At 51.7% G+C, this 20677-nt stretch overlaps 1 protein-coding gene across 1 annotated transcript in view; it reads left to right on the top strand.

Moving 5' to 3' along the window:
* Positions 1–315: 315 nt before the first annotated feature.
* The window catches only part of DNAJC5 (DnaJ heat shock protein family (Hsp40) member C5), a 109182-nt gene continuing 88820 nt past the window's right edge, over positions 316–20677 (top strand). The window contains exon 1 of the mRNA XM_086949752.1: positions 316–409. The gene's annotated coding sequence lies outside the window, so the exon portion shown is untranslated. The remainder of the gene's footprint in view (positions 410–20677) is intronic.

Genomic DNA, 20677 nt, shown 5'->3' with positions numbered 1-20677 from the left:
TGAATGGTGAAATCTGAAACTCTGAAAACATTGCTGACCGAAAAGAAAACTTTGCACACGCCGAGTTTCAAAGAGGTGGTGAAGATCCAGCTCACTTGCAAACCTAGAAAACAGTGTCATTGAATGTAAACTCTCAGTACTGGAGTCTATGAAATCGATGGCCCTCTGGCAGTGATGCTCCTCAAGCAAGGGCAGCATTTGTCTATTAGTATAACTCAAGTGTTCTGAAGCTGCCTTCGCAGCATGTCACATTCTGTACATTACCTTGCCCACACCTTCTGTTGCTAACTCCCTTCTTTTTCCTTTTCTTTTTTTAGGAAGAAGGGGTCCTTGTAGCTTTGAAGCCAGCGCTGAAGACCAAAGTTGGCGGCCACCGCTTCTTGACATTTCCTTCAGCCATAATATCACAGTAAGGGTTGGCAGGGAAAATCTGGTTTCATTGTTTGGTTACTTGTTGAGTGCCAAGTTATAGCTTTAGGATGTCATTGAATATTCAGTATTCTTTCTATGTATCTTCTCTGTGTGGTGACATTCTTCATCTGGTGGCTGGTGTGTAGGCGGCCTTGCAGAACACAATTAGCTCCTGTCTGAATAAAGTCTTCAGCTTCTACCTCCTGCATGTGTTGGTGGTACCTACAACATGGCACCTCCTTTATCAGGAAATCTCCATGAGGCTGTGGTGCCCTGCAGATCATTAAAGGGCTACAATAAACTGAGGATCCCAGCATAGTTGCTGCATAAACGTAGGGAGGCGGTGTTGTATTACCAGGTTTGGATGGCAAGTTTGTGATGTACTTGGCGGGTGACAGTCTTGCTGTGGAGGTGACTTGCTGAAGAACTCTGGTGTGTGTAGCAGACTTCTCTCTTTGCTGCTAGCTTGTCAGGCTCCATCCCTCAAGGACCTGTGAGTTTAACTAGCCTGCATCCAGTTGCCTTCAGGGAGCTATGACAGAGCACAGAGATTAAGAAACGTGATATTAATGTGTGCATAAATCATTCATGTCCTCGCACAGAGGGTAAAAAAGCTTCCTAGGAACTGCGCAGGCTGGCTTAGAACACTATCTCCCTTCACCAGGAGAAGTGGAGGAATATTTGCCTCCCTAGGCTAAATAATATTTTGCTACTCCCTCCCTTAACACAGGAGTTGCTGGTTGCTTTAGGAAGCAAATTAGCAGCGCCCTGCTGCTGACTCTATGTACGTCTACAATGAATTGCTTTGCTTTAGAATCAAACCAGCCCTTCTCAGGTGATGTCAGAACTAATGGTGGACTTTTTTTTACCTGAAATGCGAAAATTTCGAAATATACCTTCATATACATTTTACTCGTGGAATAGAATGTTGTACTCCTGGTGGAATTTCACCCATGCATGAACGAGCGTACCGGCTCAAAAGACCATGAACTGACATGAAGCATAAACCCTCCAAAAAAGGCCTAAAATAGGTCAAAACATCAATCAATCACAGTATTTCTAAAGCACGCTACATACCCGTGAATGTCTCAAGGCGCTGGGGGGCCACTACTGATCGAAGAGCCAGGTCTTGAGAAGTCTTCTGAAGGCCAGCCGGTCCTGGGTCTGTCGTAGGCTGGTAGGGAGAGTGTTCCAGGTCTTGGCGGCGAGGTAGGAGAAGGGTCTGCCACCAGCGGTTGTTTTCCGGATACGGGGAATTGAGGCGAGGCTGGCAGAGCGGAGGCTGCGGGTGGGGGTGTGGAAGCTGAGTCGGTCGTTGAGGTATGTAGGTCCGGTGTTGTTAGACGGACCGGGAGGGTCGGCCGAGATTACGGGGAGAGGTCTCCAGGGAGAGCCGTCTCCAACGACTGTACAGATAAGTAACTTCCCCCCCACAGACGGACACCACACAAGATTGAAGGTTAACGAGACTTTATATGCACTTCTTAGGTTACGTTGATATAATACAAGGAGGTCTGGACTCAGGGGTCCCCTCGGTTCTGATCTCTGGTTGAGGAAAAGGGTAGCGGGACAGTCTTAGTTACCAATGAGTTCAATAGCTCTCAATCCTCGAGCTCGGCGTGGTTGCTGATCGGGCCGTGGAGGAGCCAAGCAGGTCCCGAGATGGATGAAGGGTGGTCGGCGGGCCGTGGAGAAGCCAAGCAGGTCCCGATATGGATGAAGGATGGTCGACGGGCCGTGGAGAAGCCAAGCAGGTCCCGATGCAGATGACAGTTACAACGGTCCGCGGCCTCGCCAGCAGATCCGGACGACGGTGAAGGATGAAGGTTACGACGGCTGTGGCAGCGCCAACAGGCAGGATGATGGTGCACAGGACAGAGCTACGGCAGCGCCAGTAGTCCGTCCAGGATGAGTTCTTCTTTCGTCTCTCGACTCCAAGATACAACTGCCTTCCTGTTCTGGAGCTGCCCCAGTTATAGGGCTGGCGTGCTTTGATGTCCGGACCCTCGCACTTGGAGGTCGGGAGGTCCGGGATGAGGGAGTCCAGACACCCAGCAGGGGGGTGGAGCCAGCGCCCGGGGAGGCGATGGGCGAGCGGCACTGGCCGGGGGAGAACCATCGACACCTCTTTCTCCCATTGACTGGCCAAGTAGCTCGCTCGCCTCCTGGGTGGAGGGTGGTGCCGGAATGTCTGAGGCCGGGCTAGGCCCAGGGTTGAGGTCGATCGGGGGCCAGGCGGCCTCGTGGCGAAGTGTCCAAGATGGCGGCCCGGGCTGGGCGCGTGGGTCGGCCGTGGATCGGACCCACGAGGTTATCATGCTCGAGGGCAGGTGTCCCTGAGGGGACGTAGGACGTGCAATGGTGGTGTGTGGTGCTTGTATGACTGGCTCGGGCTTGGTCGAGCCGGGGGAGAGCGGCCCGTCATGTGGCCTGTCCAACATGCGTCCCCCCCAGCTGAAGGCGGGGAGAGTTACCCATCCTCTTGGGGACTCTCTTCGTCGAGGCGGAAAAACCGGGACAGGCCATCCGCGTTGGCGTGGTCAGACCCAGGCCGGTGTTCAACGGTAAAGTCCATACCTTGCAAGGAGATGGACCAGCGTAGCAGTTTTGGGTTTTCCCCCCGCATATGCATCAACCACTGCAGGGGTCGGTGGTCAGTCTGCACCCGGAAGTGGGTGCCAAAAAGGTAGGGTCGGAGCTTCTTGAGGGCCCATACCACAGCGAAGGCTTCCCTCTCTATGGTGCTCCAGCGTTGCTCCCGTGGTAGGAGTCTCCGGCTGATGAAGGCCACCGGTTGATCAAGGCCTTCGGTGTTCACCTGGGACAGGACCGCCCCAATGCCCTGGTCGGAGGCATCCGTCTGGACGACGAACTCCCGGCTGTAGTCTGGGGCCTGGAGTACAGGAGCGGAACACATGGCGGCCTTTAGCTGTTCGAAGGCCGCTTGACACTCTGGGGTCCAGTTCACCTTCTTGGGCTGATTTTTCGACGTGAGTTCGGTGAGAGGCCCCACGATGGTACCATAGTCTTTCACGAACCTTCGGTAGTAGCCCGTGAGGCCCAGGAAGGCTCGCACCTCAGTTTGAGTGTTAGGGGGTTGCCAGTTCTGGATGGCGGCAATTTTCAGTTGAAGAGGGGCCACTAGACCGCTTCCCACTTGGTGTCCGAGGTAGGTCACTGACCCTTGTCCAATTTGACATTTGCTGGCCTTGATCGTGAGGCCAGCTCGCTGAAGGGCTTGCAACACTGCTTGGAGGTGGTGGAGGTGCTCGGTCCAGTGGTGGCTGTACACAGCGATGTCGTCCAGGTAGGCGGCGCTGAACTCTTCGAGCCCCGCCAGGACCTGATTGACGAGCCGTTGGAACGTCGCTGGGGCATTTTTCATGCCGAAGGGCATGACCGTGAAGTGATAGTGGCCATCGGGGGTGGAGAAGGCAGAACGTTCTTGTGCTCGGGGTGTGAGGCCGATCTGCCAATATCCTGCCGTTAGATCGAAGATGCTGAGGTAGCGGGCAGCGCCCATTCGGTCGACCAGTTCATCTGCCCGGGGGATGGGGTGTGCGTCCGTTCTGGTGACTTCATTCAGGCCCCGGTAGTCGACACAGAACCGGAGTTCGGGTGTGGTTCCGGGGGCGGCTGCTTTGGGGACCAGTACGACCGGGCTGGCCCATGGACTGTCGGAGGGCTCGATGACCCCGAGCGTGAGCATCTTAGTTACTTCCGCCTGGATGCAGGCCCGTACCCGATCAGGTACGCGGTAGGCCCGGTGGCGGATAGGAGGGCTGTCTCCGGTGTCCACATCGTGCACACACCAGGAAGTGACACCTGGGGTGAGGGAGAACAGGCTGGCAAACCGTGATAGGAGGGCTTGGCACTCTTGGCGTTGTTCCTGGGAGAGGGTCTCCGAGAGTCGGACCCCATCCACGGAGCCGTCTTGCTCCTGGGTCCGCAAGAGGTCAGGGAGAGGCTCGGAGTCGTCCTCAACCCCGTTGTCTGTGGCCATCAAGAGGCTGAGTTCTGTTCGTGCAAAGTGGGGTTTCAGTCTGTTGGTGTGGAGGACTCGGAGCGGATTCCGGGCGGACTCCATATCGATCAGATAGGTGGCGGGTCCCTTGCGCTCGATTACTTTGAAGGGTCCCGTCCATTTGTCTTGGAGAGCGCACGGTTCTGTGGGGGACATTACCCAGACCTGTTGCCCCGGCTCGAATTCAATAGATGAGGCGTTCTGGTCATACCATCTCTTCATGTCCTCTTGACTGGCCTCTAGGTTGGCTTTCGCTAGGTCTCTGAACCGCTGGGACTGGTTGCGGAGGGTGAGGAGGTACCGGAAGACATCTGGAGGACTCTTGGCCGGAGGCAACTCCCAGCCTTCTTTGATCAGGCTGAGTGGCCCCCGTACTGGGTGCCCATAGAGCAGCTCGAATGGGCTGAAGCCTAGGGACTTCTGTGGGACCTCCCGGTAGGCGAAGAGGAGGCACGGCAGCAGCACGTCCCACTGGCGACGGAGGGGTTCCTCCAATCCCCCGATCATCCCTTTTAGAGTGCGATTGAACCGCTCAACAAGTCCGTTTCCTTGGGGGTGATAGGGGGTCGTGAAGCGGTAGGTGACCCCACACTGTTGCCAGAGGGACTTCATGTATTTGGAAATAAAGTTCGTGCCTCTGTCACTGACGACTTCTCGGGGGAACCCCACACGGGAGAAGATCCCCATCAGGGCCCTGCCGACCACTGGGGCTGTGACGGTCCGGAGAGGAATAGCCTCAGGGTAGCGGGTGGCGTGGTCCACTAGTACTAGGATGAAGCGATGGCCTTGTCTTGTACGTGGGTCTAGGGGTCCCACAATGTCTATTCCGACCCTCTCAAATGGGGTCGTGACTACGGGAAAGGGTTGCAGGGGGGCCTTTAATTTGCGGCCGCTCTTCCCACTGGCTTGGCACGTGGGGCAAGATCGGCAATGCTGGTGCACATCGTTTCTCATTTTTGGCCAGAAGAAGTGGGTCACTAGGCGGCTGTAGGTTTTATCTTGTCCCAGGTGCCCTGCCAGGGGGACATCGTGGGCCAGATTTAGCAGGAAGTCTCTAAAGCGGAGTGGCACCACTAGTACTCGGTTGGCCCCCAGCTCGGCGATTCGTTGCTCGCTGTACAGTAGGTCATTGTCCCAGTAGACCCAATGAGTTCCGGAGGTATCCCCTGCGCTTTGGGCGAGCGCTTGTTGTCGGAGTCCCTCAAGGGAGGGACAGGTCTTCTGCTCCTGACGAAATTGTTCTTGTGTGGGCCCCCCTTCTTGAGCCCACTGGTCGAGATTAGCAAGGTCGGAAGGTTGAGCAGGTTCGAGGGGGATGCCCTGGTCGGGGGTCTCGGCGGGGGCGACCGGAGGCGGAGGCGCCGGCCATTCTGGTTCTTCCGGGTGATGGTTGGCACGGGCGGCCATAGACCGGGTGGTGACGCACGCCCAGTCTGGGACGCCCAACATCCCCAAGTGTTCTTTTCGCTCCACGGCTGCCCACGGGGAGCTTTCCAGGTCATTTCCGAGGAGGCAGTCCACGGGGGCGTCGTCTCGGACCGTTACTTTCAACATGCCGGAGACCCCTCCCCACTCAAAGGGGACGCAGGCCATCCGACACAGACTCTCCGAGTTGTCGGCTGATCGTACAGGGCAGAGAATGTTCGGTAGATATTGTTCTGGGGTCACCAGATGACAGCGGACGGCTGTCACACTGGCCCCGGTGTCTCGAAGGGCTTCGGCCCGTTGTCCATTGATGCTCACCCATTGGCTGTACTTCTGGGTGTTAGCGGGTAGGGGGACCCGCGGGACCATGTCTCTTCCCCCTAAGCACGCGAGAGTCATGGCGGCTGGCTCCCACCCTTGATACTCTTGCTCGTCTGTTTCTGGTTCCTCGGAGATCTGTTCTTCCCCTAGTGCCGCGGCGGCCACCTGGCGGGGTCTTGGGCTCGGATACTGCGGGCAGCTTGGGTCATTTGCATAGTGGCCTACTCGTTGGCATCGGTGACATGTAACATTGGCTCTGTATCCCGGTCGCGCCGGGGTGCTGCCCCGGTTGGCCGGGGGGGTGGTGCTGGTAGTGGGGGCGGCCGGAGTGTTGTCTCTTCCTCGTCCTTGGCCCCCTCCTCCTCCTCTGGATCGGTGGTGACCATTGTTGTTCCTGTTCTGCTCGTAGGACCCATTCCGGCCCACTCGGGTGATCTCCCACCGGTCAGCTTCGGCTGCGAGCTGCCGGGGATCGGTTAACTTGCTGTCGAGGAGGTGTTGGCGTAGTTCAATGAAGCAGTTGTTGGACAGATGCTCCCATACCATCAGATTGAACAACTGCTCGTAGGTCGTGACGTTGTTCCCTCTGATCCAGCCTTCGAAGGCTCGGCTGAAGTACGTTACATAGTCCACCCAAGTTGTACCTGGAATGCGTGTGCAGTCTCGGAACCTCTGACGGTACATCTCGGGCGTGAGGCCATAGCGAGTGAGGAGGGCCGCTTTCATATGGTCGTAGGAGGTCATCTGGTGGTCTGGGAGCTGTAACAGAGTATCGCGGCCCTCATTGAGGAATTTGCCCCATAGGCCGGCTCCCCAGTCGGCTCTATCGATCCGGTGCGCAGTCATCGCGATTTCATATGCCTTAAACCATTGCTGGATGTCGTCTTCTCGAAAATATTCTCGGACCACATCCTTGGGGATGTGCACTTTTTTGTCCGTGGTCCCGGGGGTGGACGGTCTGTCGGGCACCCCTAATTCTTTATTCTGTTTGCGCAGGTTGATCTCGGCTAGGTTCCGCTCGTGCTCGTACGTTAGTCTTTTTTCCTCGAGCTCCCTTTGCCTCTGTTTCTCCTCTCTTTCTTCTCGGAGGCGAAGGTGCTCTAAGTTTATTTTTTGCTCGGCCAATTTGAGTTCTATGTCCATCTTGAGTCGGGCCATTTCAAGTTCGTGTAGTCGGGCTTTTTCTCTTTCTTGGATCTCGTCTTGCGAGAGACCCGTTCTTTGCTCTTCAGGGGCCGTGTTGGTCTTTTTCGCGGTGCTTTGCTCCGGGGCTTCGACATCCCCGGTCTCTGCCCAAGATTCTAGGGCATGCTTAAAATCGTCCTTGGTACTTAGTCCGGTGGTAGCGATACCTAGTTCGATGCAGAACTGCTTTAGTTCACGATGGCTGTATTCCTCTAGCTTTTCCATTTGGAACTTCTCAGTTGATCCGCTCTCTTTAGTCGACATTGTTGTTCGTTGTGGGGTGAGCTACTCTCTGTACGTTATGCGGTGATTCGGATCGCGCCGCTGGCCACCAATGTTAGACGGACCGGGAGGGTCGGCCGAGATTACGGGGAGAGGTCTCCAGGGAGAGCCGTCTCCAACGACTGTACAGATAAGTAACTTCCCCCCCACAGACGGACACCACACAAGATTGAAGGTTAACGAGACTTTATATGCACTTCTTAGGTTACGTTGATATAATACAAGGAGGTCTGGACTCAGGGGTCCCCTCGGTTCTGATCTCTGGTTGAGGAAAAGGGTAGCGGGACAGTCTTAGTTACCAATGAGTTCAATAGCTCTCAATCCTCGAGCTCGGCGTGGTTGCTGATCGGGCCGTGGAGGAGCCAAGCAGGTCCCGAGATGGATGAAGGGTGGTCGGCGGGCCGTGGAGAAGCCAAGCAGGTCCCGATATGGATGAAGGATGGTCGACGGGCCGTGGAGAAGCCAAGCAGGTCCCGATGCAGATGACAGTTACAACGGTCCGCGGCCTCGCCAGCAGATCCGGACGACGGTGAAGGATGAAGGTTACGACGGCTGTGGCAGCGCCAACAGGCAGGATGATGGTGCACAGGACAGAGCTACGGCAGCGCCAGTAGTCCGTCCAGGATGAGTTCTTCTTTCGTCTCTCGACTCCAAGATACAACTGCCTTCCTGTTCTGGAGCTGCCCCAGTTATAGGGCTGGCGTGCTTTGATGTCCGGACCCTCGCACTTGGAGGTCGGGAGGTCCGGGATGAGGGAGTCCAGACACCCAGCAGGGGGGTGGAGCCAGCGCCCGGGGAGGCGATGGGCGAGCGGCACTGGCCGGGGGAGAACCATCGACACCTCTTTCTCCCATTGACTGGCCAAGTAGCTCGCTCGCCTCCTGGGTGGAGGGTGGTGCCGGAATGTCTGAGGCCGGGCTAGGCCCAGGGTTGAGGTCGATCGGGGGCCAGGCGGCCTCGTGGCGAAGTGTCCAAGATGGCGGCCCGGGCTGGGCGCGTGGGTCGGCCGTGGATCGGACCCACGAGGTTATCATGCTCGAGGGCAGGTGTCCCTGAGGGGACGTAGGACGTGCAATGGTGGTGTGTGGTGCTTGTATGACTGGCTCGGGCTTGGTCGAGCCGGGGGAGAGCGGCCCGTCATGTGGCCTGTCCAACATGTGTTGTGTAGCGCTTTGTGTACGTGGATGAGGAGTTTGAAGGTGATCCTCTTGTTGACGGGGAGCCAGTGTAGGCCTCTCAGATGGGGTGTGATGTGGCTGCGTTGGGGGACGTTCAGGATCAGTCGTGCCGAGGCGTTCTGGATTCGTTGTAGTCGTCTCAGGAGCTTAATTTTGTTCCTGAGTAGAGGGCGTTCCCGTAGTCGAGTCTGCTGGTGACGAGGGCCTGGGTGACGGTTTTTCTCATGTCGGGGGGGATCCATTTGAAGATCCTGCGGAGCATTCGGAGGGTGTTGAAGCAGGGCGCCGAGAGAGTGGTGACTTGCTTGGTCATGGAGAGGGCAGAGTTGAGGATGACCCCCAGGTTGCGTGCGTGGTCGGTGGGTTCCGGGGCGGTGCCTAGCGATGTGGGCCACCAGGATTCGTCCCAGGCTGATGGGGTGGGTCCGAGGATGAGGACCTCCGTCTTGTCTGAATTCAGCTTCAGTCTGCTTTCCTTCATCCAGTCGGCGACAGCCTTCATTCCTCTGTGGAGATTGGCCTTGGCAGTGTGGGGGTCTTTGGTGAGCGAGATGATCAGCTGGGTGTCGTCTGCGTAGGAGATAATGTTGAGGCTATGTTGTCGTGCAACGTGGGTGAGCGGTGCCATGTAGATATTGAACAGCGTCGGGCTGAGGGAGGATCCCTGAGGGACGCCGCAGATGATCTCGGTGGTTTTTGAGCGGAAGGGTGGGAGGCGGACGCTCTGGGTTCTGCCGGAGAGGAAGGATGTGGTTCAGGCCAGGGCCTTCTCTTGGATTCCGGCGTCGTGGAGGCGTGCTGATAAGGAACGGTGGCAGACGGTGTTGAAGGCTGCTGGTAGGTCCAGGAGGATGAGGTCGGCTGTTTCTCCCTTGTCCATCAGGATCCTGATGTCGGTGGGGGCGATGAGGGCGGTTTCGGTGCTGTGGTTGCTGCGAAAACCGGATTGGGAAGGGTCCAGGATGTTGTTGTCTTCGAGGTAGCGGGTTAGCTGTTTGCTGACTTTAGCCGGGAACGGGAGCAGGGAGATGGGCCGGAAGTTCTTGAGGTCCTTGGGGTACGCCTTGGGTTTCTTCAGTAGGGCGTTGATCTCGGCGTGCTTCCAGCTTTCCGGGAAGGTTGCTATCTCGAAGGAGATGTTGATTGCTTTCCGGAGGTGGGGCGCGATGGTTGTGCTGGCTTTGTTGAAAACGTGGTGAGGGCAGGGGTCGGATGGTGATCCGGAGTGGATGGAGTTCATGGTTTTGATGGTGTCTTCGTCGCTGACGGTGGACCAGGCGGCTGGTGCGGGTGGAGGTCGCGGGGGTGGTGGTCTCGGTGGTGGGTGCGGGGTGTCGGACTTGAAGCTGTCGTGGATGTCAGTGATCTTGCGGTGAAAGAAGGTGGCCAGGGAGTCGCACAGGTCCTGTGATGTTGGAATGTCGTTGGTGTTGGAGCTGGGGTTGGAGAGTTATTTCACGATGCTGAAGAGTTCTTTGGTGTTGTGTGCGTTGTTGTCTAGGCGGTCCTTGAAGGCGGTCCTCTTGGTGGTCCTGATGAGTTGGTGGTGTCTGCGGTTGGCGTTCTTGTGGGCTATGTGGCTGTCTGGTGTTGGGTCGTGGAGTCATTTCTTCTCCAGCTTCCGGCAGGTGCGCTTGGATGTCCGGAGGTCTTCGGTGAACCAGGCGGCTATCTTGTTGGTGTGGTTGGTTGTGGAGATCTTGAGAGGGGCGAGGGCATTGGCGCAGTCGTTGATCCTCTGTTTGAGGTTGGTCGAGGCAGTGTCGGGGTCGATGGGGTCGGCGGGTGGTCTCAGGGCGAGGGTGGTTGTCAGTTGGTCCTTGGTGACCTTGCCCCAGCAGCGGCGTGGCAACTGTTGGGTGCGGTGGTGTGTGGTGGGTTTCTTGAAGGTGAACTCAACACATCTGTGGTCGGTCCAGTGGGGGTCGGTGGTGTGGTTGAAGGAGACGTGGGGGCTTGCGGAGAAGATGGGGTCCCGCATGTGTCCGGCGGCATAGGTGGGGGTCGTTAAGAGCTGTTTGAGTCCGAGGTTGGCGAGATTGTTGATCAGGGCGGTGGAGTTGGCGTCGTCGTTATTCTCGAGGTGGAAGTTAAGGTCCCCGAGGAGGATGTAGTCCGTGGAGGTGAGGGCGTGGGTGCTTGTGAGGTCGGCGATGGTGTCGTTGAACTGTGGTCATGGTCCGGGTGGTCTGTAGACGAGTGTTCCTCTCAGGGTCGTGTTGGGGTCGGTGTGGATCTGGAAGTGCATGTGTTCGGCAGTGGTGAGGGTGTCGTCGGTGTTGGTCAAGACTCTGAGGGTGTCTTTGTGGACGATGGCGATTCCCCCTCCAACTCCATTGGCGCGGTCTCTGCGAGAGATCTTGTAGCCATGTGGGATGGCTATGGCGATGTCTGGTGCTGAGGTGGCGTTCAGCCAGGTCTCCGTCAGGAAGGCGACGTCGGGGCGGTAGAATCTAGGAGGTCCCAAAGTTCGATGGCGTGCTTGCGAGCGGAGCGGGTGTTGAGGAGGATGCATCTAAGGTGGTTGGGTTCTCTGCTTGGAGGCTTGGCTGGCTGGATGCTGGTGAAGCTGCAGCTCCGACAGGTTAAGGCCCCTTGGGTGTGCTTTGGTAAGGCCTGGTAGCAGGGGTGGTCTCGTCCGGTGTTGAGTGCGTTGAGGGTGCTTGAGTCGTAGTGCAGTCTGGCGTTGCGGCGGGCACGGGGTCCAGGGGTTCTGGCGCTAGGCACAGTCCAGGCGCAGACGGGCTTGCTTTTGGCGCTTTCACAATCGCTGCGCCCGCTACACGCGTCCGCTGCTCGTCTGGATGACGGTTGCCATTTCAGGCGGAGGAGGAGGGAGGAGCAGCGGGGAGGCAGGAGCGGGCGGCGAGGGGGCATGGCCACGAGGGAAGCGGCGGGAAACCTGTAACGGGGGAAGCGTCGAGAAAAGCGAGGCAACAGTGAGCAGAGTATGGACACGGAAAATACAGCAGTGGGCAGAGTATGAATACCAACAATCACAATCACAATTACCAGTCACAGAAAACAAACCGCTAGTAGAGTGCTGTGCAAAGCATAGGAAGCTCGAACACTACTGGAGGCAGCAACGGGGGTGAGCGCGAACAGGAGGAACTGTTGGCGGCAGGGGGAGCGATCCGGCCCTTGGGCGAGGTCGGGGTCACCCTGACTGACCGGCAGTGGCCTCTTATAAGACGGGAGGGGGTGTGGCCACGAGGGAAGCAGCAGGAAACCTGTAACTGGGGAAGAGGCGAGAAAAGCGAGGCAACAGTGAGCAGAGTATGGACACGGAAAATACAGCAGTGGGCAGAGTATGAATACCAACAATCACAATCACAATCACAATCACAATTAGCAATCACAGAAAACAAACCGCAGGCAGAGTGCTGTGCAGGGCACAGGGGGCTCAAACACTACTGGAGGCAGCAGCGAGGGTGAGCGCGAACAGGAGGAGCTGTTGGCGGCAGGGGGAACGATCCGGCCCTTGGGCGAGGTCGGGCCTCGCTTCATGGTCCAGGCCCGAACACTGCCTCTTTTCCTCTTCGAGGATAGCAGAGCACCACAAGGGGAATGTCATGATAGGAGCTGATCAAGGTCCTAACCTGTTGAAAGTAGAGGTGTTAAATTATGCATATGTTGAGAAGTTGGACTTGAACCCCTATTGCAGGGGATTTGATGAAGGAGGTCAGCTGCATGATGAATTCACTCCTCTGTTCCTGGTGGTAGGCGAAGATTTTGTGGAGGGTTGTTACAAGGTAGAGATGAAGAAAGGAAAAACATGTAGGTGTAGTGGATTAGGAAAATCCATAAACTTAGTTTTGTAAGAGTTTGCTGTGAGGGAGCAACGGGCCTTCCAGTGGTTTATGAGACAGTCTGGATTTTAGCCTGGAGGAAGAGTAAGATGAAAAACGTGAAGGATATTTTATCGGTACATGGTTTATAAGAGAATCCACATGATATAATTTCGCAATAATAGGTGTGTGGGACAAAAGTCCTTTCCGTGGCTTTGATAATGGGTGTCACCTTTTCCTGTTCTGTACATTTTTGTTTGCAGTCAATTGAAGTAATAACCTGTGAGCCTCCATAATCCAACAAGAGATGTTTAGAAGTGGAACACAGCTCTCCTGAAAGGGCATGCACCCAAAGTGTACCCTTCATCATACTGAGGCGGTGACTACTGCTTTCTCTTAATTTGCTGCAAGGTGACTGGCTCTGATGTCAGTGGTTTGTGGTTCAGAGGGTACAGATTATTTTACCGTCATCCCCTTGTATGCTGTTGGGCACAGGACAGATTTGTTTTGTGTGGTTTGCATGAAGAATGCTGGGTGGCCATTTGGGATTCCAGATGTATGCTGCACATGATTATGGCTTTCTTGTAGGCTGTGGTTTGTCGATGGTGGACTTCCTTTCCTCACATTTGGATAAAAGTTTGGAAATTAATGTATAGTTATGCTATTATTGACTCAGGCTTTCATCTGTGCTCCCATAGTAGGATAAATACTGACCTCCCAGTAGTCACAACTTTTCTGGCTTTAAGAGGGCTCTGCATATCGGTGTAGAGAGTACATTGCCAGTGCTAGTCCCTTTCTGGTATTTGCCTTCCTTTAAAGCTCAAGAGAAGATTTGGGCCCTACAGTTCTTGGCCTTATGACCAGAGCTGAAGGACATGTGATGAACTGCTCAGTGATGAGGCGATCGTACTCCTGCCAGACAGGAAGACTGCACGTCCAACAGAGTGAGGAGCTGTGGTTCCTCTCTTCAGTGCATCAGCCCGCTATGAGTGTTGTGGTTTTAGCAGCCTTAAAGGCCACATCCATTACCCAAAACATAGTTTCACCTGTGGTTGATGAGTTGCAAAGATACTGTCTTGCGAGCCGTATTAGTGTGTGTGCACCATCCTCCTGCTCGTATGTGTATGTATAACTCCAGGTAGACTGAGATATTTTTGTTTTCCTCTGCCATTGGGGTTGTTGAGTGGCTGCAGCTTATCATTCTGATTCTGGACCTCATACACTAACGTATAAATTCTGAAAATATTGCTACGTAAAGGTGCAGTCACACCCTAGCCATAAATTCAACTTCCCAACAGGAACTAATTAGGATTTGGCTCAGCTGGGTGCCCAGGACACTGGAAAACTGGACAGAATTTTTTTAAATGTATAAGCGCGCTTAAAGCCTGGTATCCTAAAGGGACTTGGTAGTGGGGTTGTTCCACTATAGACTTTGACCCCACCTCCCTGAAAGAACTTTTTGAAACTTAAAAACGTACTGGTACCGGTTTAGACCTCAACTGGTCCACGTATCCCGAAAGACTATCCATTTGACACATTCAGATGGTTAAATAGACCACAAAAATTTTGTGGGACCTGGTTTGACACCCAGCAATGTCATCTTCAACATGGATAGGGCCAATACTTTGGTTGGGTGATCGATTTGTAAAACTGTTTTTTGATGGAAACTCTGCAGCAGCGTTTCAAACCCACTCAGCTGTCTAGTCTTGCGGCGTGACCCCTAGCCCTTACAGAGGGCAGCCAGATGTATCCAAACTGGACACATTGTATTTGTATTGTCTCTAACCTCTGTCCTATTATTTAAAAACTGTTTAAAACATTGTGTTCCCAGTCAGTCATAAAGTGGATTTGAGGACACATAAATACCACCCATAGACTAACATTAGCCAAAGGATTTTGTTATTGGAAAATATAGCCCTTCATGTGTAAACCCGTTAGACCGGTTTGAGCTTGCATCTTGAAAGGTTCTAGCACCTTTGGATTTTTTTGCTTATATTCTAACAATTTTATTTACTTAACCTTGCCTTGAAGTCTTGTTTTTTCTTTGAAGATAAATGACTACTGGACATTAGAGGTGTGTTTTATTCACTATGTGCCTCTTTTCCAGTTTTAACCCTTACCATCTCCTTGAGGAAACTTCTCTAGCATTGGATTTTCCATAAATTCACATGCTTTAATGATTCCCTGTCGTCTAGCCAGGAATCCCCTGTTACTTTAAATTGCAATAAACAGTGTTAAAATGTCCATAAACCTCAACAGCAGTGCTTGTTTACTAGCACATTCACCTCATTTGAAACAATCCCAACTTCGGCCAATGAGGTATGTGAAACTATGTTCACCTCAAACTTTGTCTGGTAAATTAGTTATGTGTTGTGAGGGGCAGGAGATGTCGGTGAGCTCGCTGTCATTATCATGGTTCAGTTGGTCCAGGAAGGCGTGAGCAGATCCTGTGAGAATTGCTGTTTGTTTAATGGAATTGGTTTGGGATACGTAGAGTAGCTGACGGTGGTGGTTCCTCCTCCTCCTCTAAGGCAGAGGAGTGTCACCCCACTGCTTTGGAGCAGTGAAATAAAGGAAAAATAAAATGTTCTCCTGCTACGACAGCTTTGCTGGTGGGGTGGGCCTGCTCTGATAACAGAGGAGCATGGGGAGGAGTGGTGGCACACTAAGTGTGCAAAACTGTTTGACCGCTGTCTGGGGCCAGCCAGTCATGCACATTTTGCATGTTCTCCACCCAGGCTGTATCACAGCCAGGGTGGAGAACATGCCCAGGCTCCCACTGCCTGTCTGAGCGCTGAACCACGGCGCTCAGACCAATCACAACGTTCTTAGGGGAGCCTGGGGGCTTCCTGCTCATGCCGCCGACCAGGAGAGACGACGTAGGGACGATGAAGTAGAGATGTGGCGAGGAAGTACTTTTTTTTTTTTTCTTTCTTTTTTTACTCCCAACTGATCCGTGCCTTCTGCCACTGGTAGCTGAGCAGGATGTTAATCAACATATGGATTATGGACCTGGCCTGATGGTGGAGTGGTGATTGGCGAGTAAAACAAAAATGATAATGGATGACAGAGATGAGAATTAAGGTCAGGAGCTTTTGTGGTGTAGTAAGTTGATAGAGTGGGTGCTTGAATATGCACTCTCATTTTGAGTGTATGGAGGAGTGTTTGCTGTTTGATGGTTTTCTCCAGGTTCAAGCTACCAGGAACCTTGATGAGGAAGTTAGCAGCAAATACTGGATTGTGCAGTTTGATTTAGCAGGTGGCAGTGTAAGTGATGACTGTGTGTTGAGGAATGGGGAGCCACACCGCCTTAGAACAAGGTATGCTGGGTGGCAAGTGAGTGAGAGGAGCATAGAGCCTTCTATGACTTATTGGAGTATTATTGTGATTTGCCCAAGTGTTACATGAGAGGACGTGAACGAGAATAGGAACATACACCAAAAGGTACTTGCATTGAAGAACATGTGTTCTACATGCTTCTTGTTGGGTTTCCTATGATTCGTTGGCTAACTTCAGCATGTCTCCTAGAACTGAATCAATAACCTGTTTTACATGTTATGCTTTGCTACCAACAACATAAAATCAGTTTACATGAACTGCTCCCCGCCAGTTTGCAGTCCTCAACAAGAAGTGGAATGGAATAGCATCTGTTTGGTTGACACCGTATGGGGCAGATGGGGTGGGTGCAGGCGCTAGTGGCTATGTCCTATGGCATTCCTTCTTTGTGAACAAATACAGACTTTGAATGTGGACTTCACCACCAGTCCCGTCTACCTATTCTTCCTTTGCATGCTAACTGAGCAGATCTTGTGCAGTCTGCAGCTTTACTCTTTATTTAATTTAGCTTGAGTACCAGTCCAGAGTCCAGCAACTGTCCATGGTTGTTGGTAGCTTCCCAAAGGTTTGTCTCCTAGCCCCAACACTGGCCTTTGCGAGGTATTTTTCTTCAATTTAACCATCCTGCACTGGTCCAAATTTGAGACTGCCTAAAAAATTAGTGTCATGGTATTCTCAGTGGTATAATTATGACCTTACAAGAAGAGAAAGGACAGAGGTAAATACCCCATGCATGCCTTTATGTTTTGGAGTGCCGGAACATTTACGCTCTGTGGTGATTGTGGGGTAGCGACGTTTTGCAGGATCAGTTGTCTCTTTGTTGTCATATAGCAGACACTTCCTGCTTTGGCATAAAACGCTCCTGCTGAATAGAAAGCCCTCCATATCTTGTGTCAGTAAGGGACCCAATCTCATGGGTGTTTCTGAACCATGTATATGTGCAAGCAAGCTGTCTCACCTTGACATTTGTAACTACTTGAACAAAGGTTTGAAAACATAGGTCGACTTTTCAGACCGTTGACTCAGAGTGTGGCTTCTGATCTTTTGGTCTTGCCTAGTGCATGTGCTATTGCATGTAAAGACCTTGTGTTAAAAAAAAACTATAAAGGGCTTTGGACTTGGCCATTACTTAACATTGTTTGGCTTCGTTGTAACTCTTTTTTTCTTGCTTCTCATCGGCGAGCATGTGTCATCTTCAGTTTGTCTGTTTCTCTCTTCCCTGGAGCATGGGCAAAGTACTGATTGATTTCTTAATCAGTGGACTCCCTTGCTGCCTGTGCTGAGATTGTGGTACTTTTTTTGTTTCTTTCTTGCAAGACAACTTGATTACGGGTTGGTGAGTACTTTGTAGCACGCAAATTACTTTACATAGTGAAGCTATTTTGGCGAAGCGCACAAACAAGTAATAAATCCCTTTTCGCTATAAAGTAATTTTCATGCTACAATGTTGTCTCTGGGCCGTAAGTGTGAAAACACAAACCTTTTGAAAACACTGCGTGTTTGATGATGACTAAACATACTCTAAATTATAAAACCAGAAACCCACAAACATATATTTTGGTTACCTTTCGCTTTTAATGATTATGAAGCTGTAAGCAAACACCCTTCCATTAAAACTGTTGCCAAGCAGAATGTGTTTTTGAGAATGAACATTTACTGCTGTGCCACATTTACTCATTTGTTGGTTCCCTTTTTATCATTTAGCGGATGTTTAGTTCATCATCAACCACGCAGTGTTTTCAAAAGGTTTGTTCCACCCGTCCCTTACCTTCCTTTACCTTTACCCACCCCTGAACACTAAAATTACCCATTTATTTTACAAAAGGTCGATGCACCAGAAAAGAAGTCCACATCCAATGTAATCCCTAAACCTTAAAATCACCCTTACCTTCGTTTACCATCTCCCACAAAGTACCTCCTGTTACCTCAACCCTTCCCATAACCTAAAATAAAACCACCCTTCCCTTACCTCTGCCATCCCAAAACCCTAAAATCACCCTTACCTCTCCCTATGCCGAACTCTAAAATCACACTTACCACCTCCTCTAACCAAACCCTAAAACCACCCTTACCTCGACCCACCCCTAAACCCTAAAAACACCCTCCCCTCCTGTTCTTCAACTCCCCACTAAACCCCTTACCTCCCTTTACCTCTACCCATCTTAAACCCTGAATTCACCCTTATCTCCCTTTACCTCGACCCACCTCTAAGCCCTAAAATTACCCTTACCTCCCTTTACCTCTACCCTCCCACAAACCCTAAAATCATCCTTACCTCCCTTTACCACTGCCCACCCCTAAACCTTAAAATCACCCTTATTTCCCTTTACCTCTACCCGTGCCTAAACCCTGAAATCACCCTTGCCTCCCTTTATCCCTACACACCCCAAACACTAAAATTACCCTTACCTCCCTTTACTTACTTATGTATTCATTTTTATTTAGCACAAACTGTACCCGGAGGTGTCTGAGCACTTTACAACAGAGCGAAGAAAGTAACATAAGTAACGAGAGTAGCATGGTAGTATGTAAAACTACTTATATGTACACCAGGTACTCGTGGTGAAAGTTACAGATTAAAAAATTACACATTCCCTCAAGATTACATAATAAGAAAAGGTGGAGTGATTTGGGTTATACAAGTACAGAATACTTATTTACAAAATTGAGATGGAGGGTCGTAGTAACTCTTGTGAGTGCCATGTAGCAATCAGGGTCCTGAACTGAGATGAGGGTGTGTGTGCCTGGTGGGGAGCTGGGCGAGGAGACTTACTGATAGAAGTGTCTCTGGAAGAGAAGAGTTTCAAGATCAGTGTAAAAAATTCAGAAAGAGGCGGTGGTCAGAAGTTTTGGAGGTAGCGAGTTCCAAATTTGAGTTTTATTACCGGAGAAGGATTGCGCCATAAGTCTTTCCTGTTTGAAAGTTGGAAGTTCGAGCAGTACATTTTCAGCATTGCGTGAGGGTCTGGAGCCACCTGATATTTTGAGTTTGTTGGCCAGGTAGCGAGAGGTGGGTGATGCAAGCAGTCTTATATATTGACCTAGATTCAAATGGAAGCCAGCAAAGATAAAGCAGTATAGGTGTAATATGGTAATTTCTTTTGGCCCCGTAGACGAAACGTGCCGCTGAATGGAGGATGCTTTTTAAAGGAGATAGGTGGGTTTTGGGGAGGCCAGCAAAAAGAAAATTACAGTGGTTCAATCTTTGGTACTCTTTAGACTGGACTAGAGTTTTCAGGTCTTGCTCAGGAATGAAATGGCAAATCCCCCAGAGAAGGCGCAGTTGGTAGCGTGCCTTCTTGGCCATGGTGTTTTAGCTTTAACCATACCAAACCCTGAAATCACCCTTAACTCCCTTTACCTCTACCATCCCTAAACCCTAAAATCACACTTGCCTCTACCCAACCCGAATCCTAAAATGACCTTTACCTCCCTTTACCTCAACCCATCACTAAACCTTAAAATCATACTTGCCTTTCTTTACCTCTACCCATCCCGAAATCCTAAAATCAACCTTACCTCTCCCTAACCCGAATCCTAAAATGACCCTTACCTCAACCCAGCCCTAAACCCTTAAAGCACCCTTACCTCCCGTTACCATTACCCACAACAAACCTTGAAATCCCTCTTACCTTTCTTTACGTTATCCACCCTAAGACTTAAAATCACCTTCACCTCCCTTTACCTCAACCCAGCCCTAAACCCTAAAATGACCCTTACCTCTCTTTACCTCCACACACCTGCTAACCCTAAAATCGCCCTTAAATCTCTTAACCTCGACTCGGCAAACAACCCTAAAATCATCCTTAATTTCCTTTATCGTTATCCAACCCTAAAACTTAAAATCACCCTTACTTCCCTTTATCCCTACCAACCCCTGATCCCCAAAATCACCCTTACCTCCCTTTACTTCTTCCCATCACTAAACCTTAAAATCACTCTTGCCTTTTTTTTTAACCTCTACTCATCCCAAACTCTAAAATCATCCTTATCTCCCTTTACCTCAACCCAACACTAAGCTCTAAAATCATCCTTAACCCCTTGTTCTTCAACCCACCCCTAAACCCTAAAATCACCCATACCCCCCTTTACTTCTAGCCACCCCTGAAAGCACCTTTATCTCCCTTTACCCTCCCACAAACCCTGACATCCTTAACTCCATTTACTACTACCCACCCCTAAACCCTAAAATCACCCTTTACCTCTACACATTTTACAACCCTAAAATCACCCTTCTTTCCCTTCAACTCTACCCGTTCCTAAACCCTGAAATTATCATTACCTCCTTTAATTCTACCCAGCCTGACCCGCCAGTGCTTGAAATGGAAAAATAGAAGTGCAGGTATTCTGTACCAGAGTACCTACCTGCTTGTTTTTAGAAGAGCCGATACTCTCCAATTAAAAGTATAGTATTTCTCTTGAGAAGTGTCTGTACTCTCCCTCTCAAACAAAAAATGCTGGTATTCTGTAACGGACAGTACTGGCCAATTTAAAGCACTGCTGACCCCTGAAATCACCCTCCTTTTACCTCAACCCTTAAATCACCCCTACCTCCTGTTACCTCTGTCCACAACAAACCCTAAAATCTCCCTGACCTCTTTACCGTTACCCACCCCTGAAACTACAAATCACCCTCACCTCCCTTTACCTCTAACCAGCCCTAAACTGACCCTTACCTCCCTTTACCTACCCTTGATCCCTAAAATCACACATACCTTCCTTAATCT

The sequence above is a fragment of the Lissotriton vulgaris genome, unplaced genomic scaffold, assembly GCF_964263255.1.
Source record: "Lissotriton vulgaris unplaced genomic scaffold, aLisVul1.2 SCAFFOLD_722, whole genome shotgun sequence".
In the NCBI taxonomy this organism is placed as follows: Eukaryota; Metazoa; Chordata; class Amphibia; order Caudata; family Salamandridae; genus Lissotriton; species Lissotriton vulgaris.
Note: the sequence above shows the minus strand (reverse complement) of the source record. Positions and strands in the feature narration are given on the sequence as shown.